The sequence below is a fragment of the Delphinus delphis genome, chromosome 8, assembly GCF_949987515.2.
Source record: "Delphinus delphis chromosome 8, mDelDel1.2, whole genome shotgun sequence".
In the NCBI taxonomy this organism is placed as follows: Eukaryota; Metazoa; Chordata; class Mammalia; order Artiodactyla; family Delphinidae; genus Delphinus; species Delphinus delphis.
In genome coordinates, this window is record NC_082690.1 from 17,973,211 (window position 1) to 17,980,573 (window position 7,363).

The 7,363-nt window shown below is 46.5% G+C and overlaps 1 pseudogene; it reads right to left on the reverse strand.

Annotated features, from left to right (window-relative positions):
* Positions 1-257: 257 nt before the first annotated feature.
* On the reverse strand, positions 258-1,989 carry LOC132429366 (zinc finger protein 133 pseudogene; annotated as a pseudogene).
* Between the last annotated feature and the right edge of the window lie 5,374 nt (positions 1,990-7,363).

The window sequence follows — 7,363 nt, forward strand, 5'->3', positions numbered from 1 at the left end:
TGTATCCATCTCTGGGGGACAGTCACCTGTCCATTACCAGGTTGTGTTGACTACTCTCTTCAAAAGAGAGCTTCATCATCTGAGTATTTTCTTTTTTCTTTTTGTAAAGATGCAGTTTATTAGAACAAAAGGCCACAAAACATGAAGACTTAGCATGGAAGAAGTAAATGAACTCAAATGTCCTTTGACCACTTACAGAATGCATTTCATGAAAGTATAAGATGTTTGATTATTCAGTCCTTGCCACCTCTTCGCTTTCAAAGAGAGTGTAAGGGGTCAGAAGATTGCCCCAAGTAGGCCTCAGGGTCAGACTGAAGTCAGTTTGTGGTGGGCGGAGTTCATCCTCCTGTGTCTGCTGAGGTGAGACTTCTGGCTAAAGCCCTGTGCACACGTCTTGCACACATAAGGCTTCTTGCCCTGGTGTGTCATCTGATGTAAGACGAGGTGTGAATTTTGGGGAAAGCCTTGGCAATGCTCTCTGCATAAACAGGGCTTCTTTTCTGAGTGTCCCCATTTGTGCGTGATTAAAGCTGACTTACTGCTAAAGCCGAGTCCATACTGCCTGCACAGGTAAGGCTTTTCCCTTGAGTCTTTCTGCCTGTGCTAGATGAGACCTGCCTGGTGACTGAAGCCTCGCCCACACTCCCTGAACACGTACGGCTTTTCCCCTGAGTGTGTCCTCCGGTGTCTGATGAGATTGGACTGCTGGTTGAAACCTCGCCTACCGTCCTTACACACAATGGGCTTATCCCCTGAGTGTATGTTCTGGTGTCTGTGAGGTGTGACTTGAGTCTAAAGCCTCACCCACACAGCCCACACACGTCAGGTTTCTCCCCAGTGTGTGTCCGCCTGTGTGAGATGAGGGTTGAATTCTGGCTGAAGCTGTGCCCACACACGCCACACACATAACGCTTCTCCTTGGAGTGTGTCCTCTGGTGTGAGATGAGGTTCGACCTGTCGCTGAAGCCCAGGCCACAGTCATTGCACACGATGGTCTTCTCCTCTAACTGTGTCCTCTGGTGTCTGACGACAGCTGGCTGAAGCCTTTCCCACACTCCTGGCACACGTAGGGCTTCTCCCCAGAGTGTGTCCCCTGGGGTATGATGAGGTTTGACTTCTGGCTGAAGCCCCGCCCACACTCGCTGCACATGTAAGGCTTCTCGCCCAAGTGTGTCCTCTCATGTATGATGAGCATAAACTTCCAGTTAAAGCCTCACCCACACTCCCTGCATACGACAGGCTTCTCCCCTGAGTGTGCCTTCTGGTGTCTGGCAAGGCTTTTCCTTAGGCTAAAGCCCTTCTCACACACCCTGCACACATAAGGCTTCTCCCCTGAGTGTATCCTCTGGTAACTGAGCAGGTTTGTCATCTTGCTAAAGCCCAGTCTACACTCCCCAAAGTTGACTGGTCCAAATCCTAACACTTCTATCCTCTTCAACAGTCTGTCTGTCTCCTCGGAGTTCTCCCTCTGAGCTGGCTGGCCTCTACCTCCACCCACCTCTGGGGTGGCGGCCTGGGGAACGTGCCTGAAGTCCTTTTCTTTGTCTTTCCAAAGGCTTCTTCTCTCTCCTGACCTTCTGCTTTATCGTTCCGGGAACTTCCATCGGAGGCTTGCTGCTGGTCCCCCGGGCACGGATCTCCTGGCTGGGCAGGATCTTCTGCACACAAGCACGAGGAGATCCAGGGAGGATGACTACACAGCATATGCTGCATGCGGAATTTCTGACTGGAGAAATCCGGAGGGCAGAAAGGACTGAGGTGGGGTTCTGGCTTTGGTCCTGCTGGGCCAGTGGCCGGTGGGCATTTTCTCTCTTCTCTCCAGGTTTCCTTCCCTTGCTCCAGCTTGGTGATGAGTTTTGGTTTAGAAAATGGAATCCCCGGTGAGACCAGGTTGCTGTAATTCTCCAGCATCACCTCCCGGTACAGGGATCTCTGAGCAGGGCTGAGCAGCTCCTGGGTGAAATCCATAGCCACATCTCTGAATGCCATGTGTGCCTGAGGCTGGGCTGTCAGGAGCCCAGGAGTCCTCCCCTGGCCCACCAGGCAGTCCTCTCTGAGCAGGCAGGAGCCACAGGCGTCAGAAGGAGAACCGAAAGGTTCAGGAGAGTCAATGGAAACTCTCAAGATCCGGCAGGATAGGGTTTCCTCTTACTTAAAGGCATCAGGAATGGACCTGCTTTCCGCGCGGAGAAGGGCACGGCTGCGGCGAGGGTCCCGCTGGAGCCACACTCACCAGCGCCACCAAAGAACAAGGGGTCATTCGCGCCCCCGGTGGGGGGGGACGGGGGCACTCCAGCAGGACGCCAGGACTACACTACCCAGAATCCTCGGGCCGCGCCGGGACCACGCCTCCCAGCATGCTCGGTGACCCCAACAGCGTCGCCCGCCAGCCGCTCCCATCGGCCTCTGAGGGAGCAGCTTTTGGGGAACATGCTCCAGCCACCGGAGAATGGCCATTGTAGCGCTCGGATTCCCCTTTTTTTCCCCTTAAAACCACGTGGATAAAGCATGTAGCGAATCCCGGGTGAAGCTTCTCTCCGTGCCGTCCATCTGAGTATTTTCTTCTTTATTGCAAAGTTAACCTCTAACAACGTATATGACAACAAGGGAAGGAGGACAGAAAGTAAAATAACACACACACACATACACAGGAAGAAGAAAATATGCACTGCTATAGTCCTTGTCCGTACACCTGGTCATAAAGTATATATATCAAAGTAAATTATACAAATAAATTACATAGAAATAAATTAAATTAAATATATATATTCCTTCTTACGCTACCTGTTCACATTTTTGTGTTTTCATCATCCTCACCCAGGATATTATCTGGTCAGTGTTTTTTTACCTGGTGGAGTGTGGCAGTGACCCCAAACTTTATTCCTGACGAGTCCAAGTCCTTAGAGATTCTGTGTATTTGTGGTTGCTGTGATTTTGCATTACTGTTTACTTTTGGGCTCAAAAGTAGTGAGGGATGTCCCTGAGAATGCCCTAGGCTCCAGACAAAGTCTTTTCTGCAATTAAGTTTCCTTTTGGTATTAATCGTCCCAAATAGTAGAGTAGTGCTCGCTTTTTTGCCTGTTGCTTCAGTGGCACAAGGACCCCAGAAGGGCCAGGGGGAAGTCTCAAATTCTAACTCAGTGGAACCATTGGTATTTATCCTGGTGGAAGATTTTCTCCCTTGGAAACCAAGACCTCCAAACTAGCAGAGCTCAAAGTTGTAGTGACAGGAAGCAAAAATGCTGAGAGTTTTTAGGTGTCAGAGTGAGAGGAGGTACTCCCACTTCCTGCCCTTGGTTCTAAGATCTCTGCATCCTATTATGGAAGATTTCTATGTAGCACCGTATATTGGTCACTGAGTCAAAGTACATACTGCATTCTGTAAGACAGACCCCATTTTTTCCAGAGGGTTGTCTCCCAACTGGAACCATAGCTAAGGCTCCAGTAGCTCATTCCAAGATTCTTTGGGACCATTTGTTTCTGGTTGATGAGCTATGTAATAAGAATGAATTCCACGGGCCTGAGCCCATTGCCACACTTCTTTTGCTGAGAAATGAATTCCTTGATTAGAAGCAATGTTGTGAGGAATACCATGATGGCGAATAAGGCATTTTATAAGCCCATGGATGGTGGTGCTAGCAGAAGTGTTACAAGCAAGGACAGCAAATCCAAACCCAGAATATGTGTCTATCCCGGTGAGGACAACTCTTTGTCCCCTCCATGATGGAAGGGGTCCAATTGTTTAAACTGCCTCTGCTCTCCCTGGGAAATGATGCCACACAGGAGGCTCAGTGTTGGTCCCTGCTTTTGGCAAGTTGGGCACTCAGCAAGAGTGAAAAGCGAGTCAGCCTTGGTGACACAAAGTGCATGTTGTTAATCCCATGAGTAGCCTGCATCCATGCCACCATGGCTGCTTTGTACCTAGGACCACTGAGCAAGTACTAGGGGGGCTGGGGAAGAGTCTGACATGCAGAGAATGTGAGCATTCATAAGGCATACAGATATCTACCTAGCTTCATATTCAGCCCAAGGGTCACGCCAAATTAAAGGTCATTGCATTGGCAAGAAAAGCCCTCCCCCAACCTCTGCTTCTATGTGGGTATTGGTAAAGCTGGATTCAAGATCAACAGGTGGGGTCTGCCCACCTGGCCCTTCTTGGGGAAGTATTTTTTCCTCCAGAGTCTTTGTAGTACTGTCTGACTGTATAATTTCTTTGGCACTGAGCTCTGGCTGCCTTGTGTTATTCTTTACTTGAAAATGTATGCTTAAAAACAAATTTAAATTAGTACTTGAGGGTAGCAACCATAGTGAGCACATCTTGATATCACCAGAGACTCACTCTGTGGCTCTTACTCAATGAAGTAAAAAGCAAGATGCAGGGGAAAGTTTGATATTTAAGATGAGAAGCCCTAGGTTTGAGGCTTCCTCTTCTGCTTCTCCACGTGACCTTAGACAAGTCTTAGCACATTCCCTATGACGCCATCACGTATTCTGCCTGAACCACATGATGTTTATTGGTTCCATGCCTTGCTTATGCTGAACCTTCCCCATTTTAATGAAAGAAGATGCCTTCATTATCTGAGTGGAGATACGAGTCTAGTAAGTTTCAGAGTTCCCTTTAAAATAGAGGCTAGTCACAATCTCTGAAAAGACTCAAAGCAGGCGATTAATAAAGGAAACTACTGTTGCTTAGTTGGTCCCAAAGTTGTAATTGATATTCATCATCTTTCTCTCCTCCCAACCATTCTGGATTTCCTGAGTATTCTGACTGGTCTTGGTAAGGACATCCAGCCGTTCATCCATGAGGTATCTTAGCCCTTGTTGGGCTATTGTTTCTATAATTGCATACTAAGTATTATCTCTGGGCATAAAAGCACCGAGTGACATACCTGTGAACAACTTGGGTACCAGACACACTCTTCCCTGCCCTTATTGTGTGGCAGCAACTCTAACTTATGATAATCAGGGTAGGTTTCCCTGCCATTAAATTAACACATTTCTTTGCCTCTTAGTTCATTGATATGAGGGACTCAAAATAGCCAAATTCACAACTTTCAGTTCAGTGGAACCCTTACCGTGACCCCTGACAAAAGTATTCTGCCCCTGGGAACAAGGACCTCTAACCTGGCTAGCGTAATGATGTGAAGTTAGGAAGGACAAATTCTGTATTTGAGTCACTGGAAGTGATGGTGAGAGTGACCGCTCCTATTTCTTCCCCTTGATTCCCACTTCCATTAATTCTAGCTATTGGAGTACAGCACCATATGTAGGTTATTACTTCAACACATATAATGTATCTTCATCTCGACCCTTTGCTGGCATCTTGAGCATTAAAGACTAGTCACTGCTTGATTGGACTGGCTGTTTCTGGGTGATGGGGTACTTGGTTTAACCAGTGTATCCCATGATCATGTGTCCATGTGTCTCCTTCGACATAAAATAGGAGCTTTGATCCAAGGAAGTGCTATATGGGAGACCACGTTGATAGGTTAGGCATACTATAAACCCTTGGATGGCAGTGCCAGTGGAGGTTTTGTAGGCAGGAAGTCACACTTATATTGAGAGTATCGATTTCAGTAAGGACAAATGGATGTCTCCTCCAGAGAGCAAGGAATCTGATGTAATTGAAGGTCTCCAAGTGGCTGGCTGATCTCCTTCAGAAATTGTGCCACATCTAGGGTTCAGGCTAGGTCTCTACTGCTGGCACGTCAGGCAGTCATCACTGAAAATAGGTAAGTCAGTCATGATGAGAGGAAGCCTATGCTTTGGGGCCCCGTGTGGTTTCCATCCTTGCCACACTGTCACTCTGTTCATGAGATCATTGCATCAGCACTTGTTGGCTGGGGAGATGGGTTGGCTGATTTCACAGGACAATTCTACCTGGCTGTTGAGGGCTGCTTTTATAGTGAATGACCTCTGCTGAGCATGAGGAGATACAAAGATCTGCATATTTTGTGCCCACCTATGTGCCCACAGGTCTATGTAACTCTTCACCAGACCTCCTTGTCTCTGATCTTCCAATTCTTTTCCTTCCAGGCTCCTTCCAACCAAGCCATCTGCTACCCAGAGATCATGTATATACACAGCTCAGGTTTCTTTTCCTTCACCCACAGTAAATGATGAAGCATAATGTTCCTTGTCTGCCCTCTGGGAATATTTACCACTGAGAAAATTTCCTTTTGTCACTGTTGAGTAGGGCTTTAATGCAGCAGCAAGTTTGGCTAGTACTATCATATTGCACTCTTTACAAACCAGCCTGAGGTCTTTTTTTTTTTTTCCCTTGGTTCGTTTAAGAACTCTTCTGGATGTTCTTAAGGATGATGAAAGGATGATGAAAGAGGATGATGAAAACACAACCCCATGAGGTAATAAACGTGAATTGGGGCAGAGGAATCAGTAAACATATAGTAGACATGGGAATCTGGCTCACGTAGTACAACTGACTTGTATTTTCTGGATCTGCTCTGCCTCAATCTGAAACGTGCCATTTGCATTGCATAATGGATTGCTGTTATGCCCACTCAACCTTATAACTTGGTGGATCTGATGATACCCACACTACAATGGGCAGCTCTGGTTATGCAATTCGTTGATTTCATATGGGTTCAGTCTCTACTAGGGCTACTAATAACATGTCAGAGGTCTCACCAATTGGTGCTTGCAAAAGATTCCACTAAATACCGCTGTACGTTATGGATACATTTCTCTGCCTCTTGTTCATATGGTCTAAGTGACATGACAACTTGCACACACAGCCTGGATACGCTACAGAGGCTGTTCTTTTTGAAAGCCTTCAAAGTCACCTCATAATGGATCAAAACAGTATTCCCAAGGGCATGTTCTTACACCAATGCAAATGGTAGGAGGAATGAGATATAAGAACTGGTCATTTATCTTAGAGAAAATGTCTCAACCTGCCCCAGACCACCAGCATCCCCCAAATTTTCTATATATGGCAGAATCCTTAATCTTCGTGGAATTTCTTATTTGTTGCACTCATTTTTCCCTAGGCCATCTATAGTAGTGCTAACTGAAAGTGTGGTTTGTGGACTGGTGCCAGTTTGTGAACTGTTTGTTACTGCTCTGCAATGAGATAAATGCAGAAATTGAGAGGTATGCTTTTAGAAAATTCTACAGCAATTTGACATTGCTGTGACATCTAAGTTCATGATTGGTGGAGTTCTTATTTTACGAGGTTAGACCAGTGTGGGTGTTATTGAACTCACACAAACTTGTGTATATGCTATATGATATTTTAAGCTTAGTTTTTCCATTGTAATCCCTGTGTTTAAATCATAAATATATGGTTGTCTACTATCTTGATAGTAGACCTTCAGAAGTTCTGCAGAAGGTCAAGGTGAAC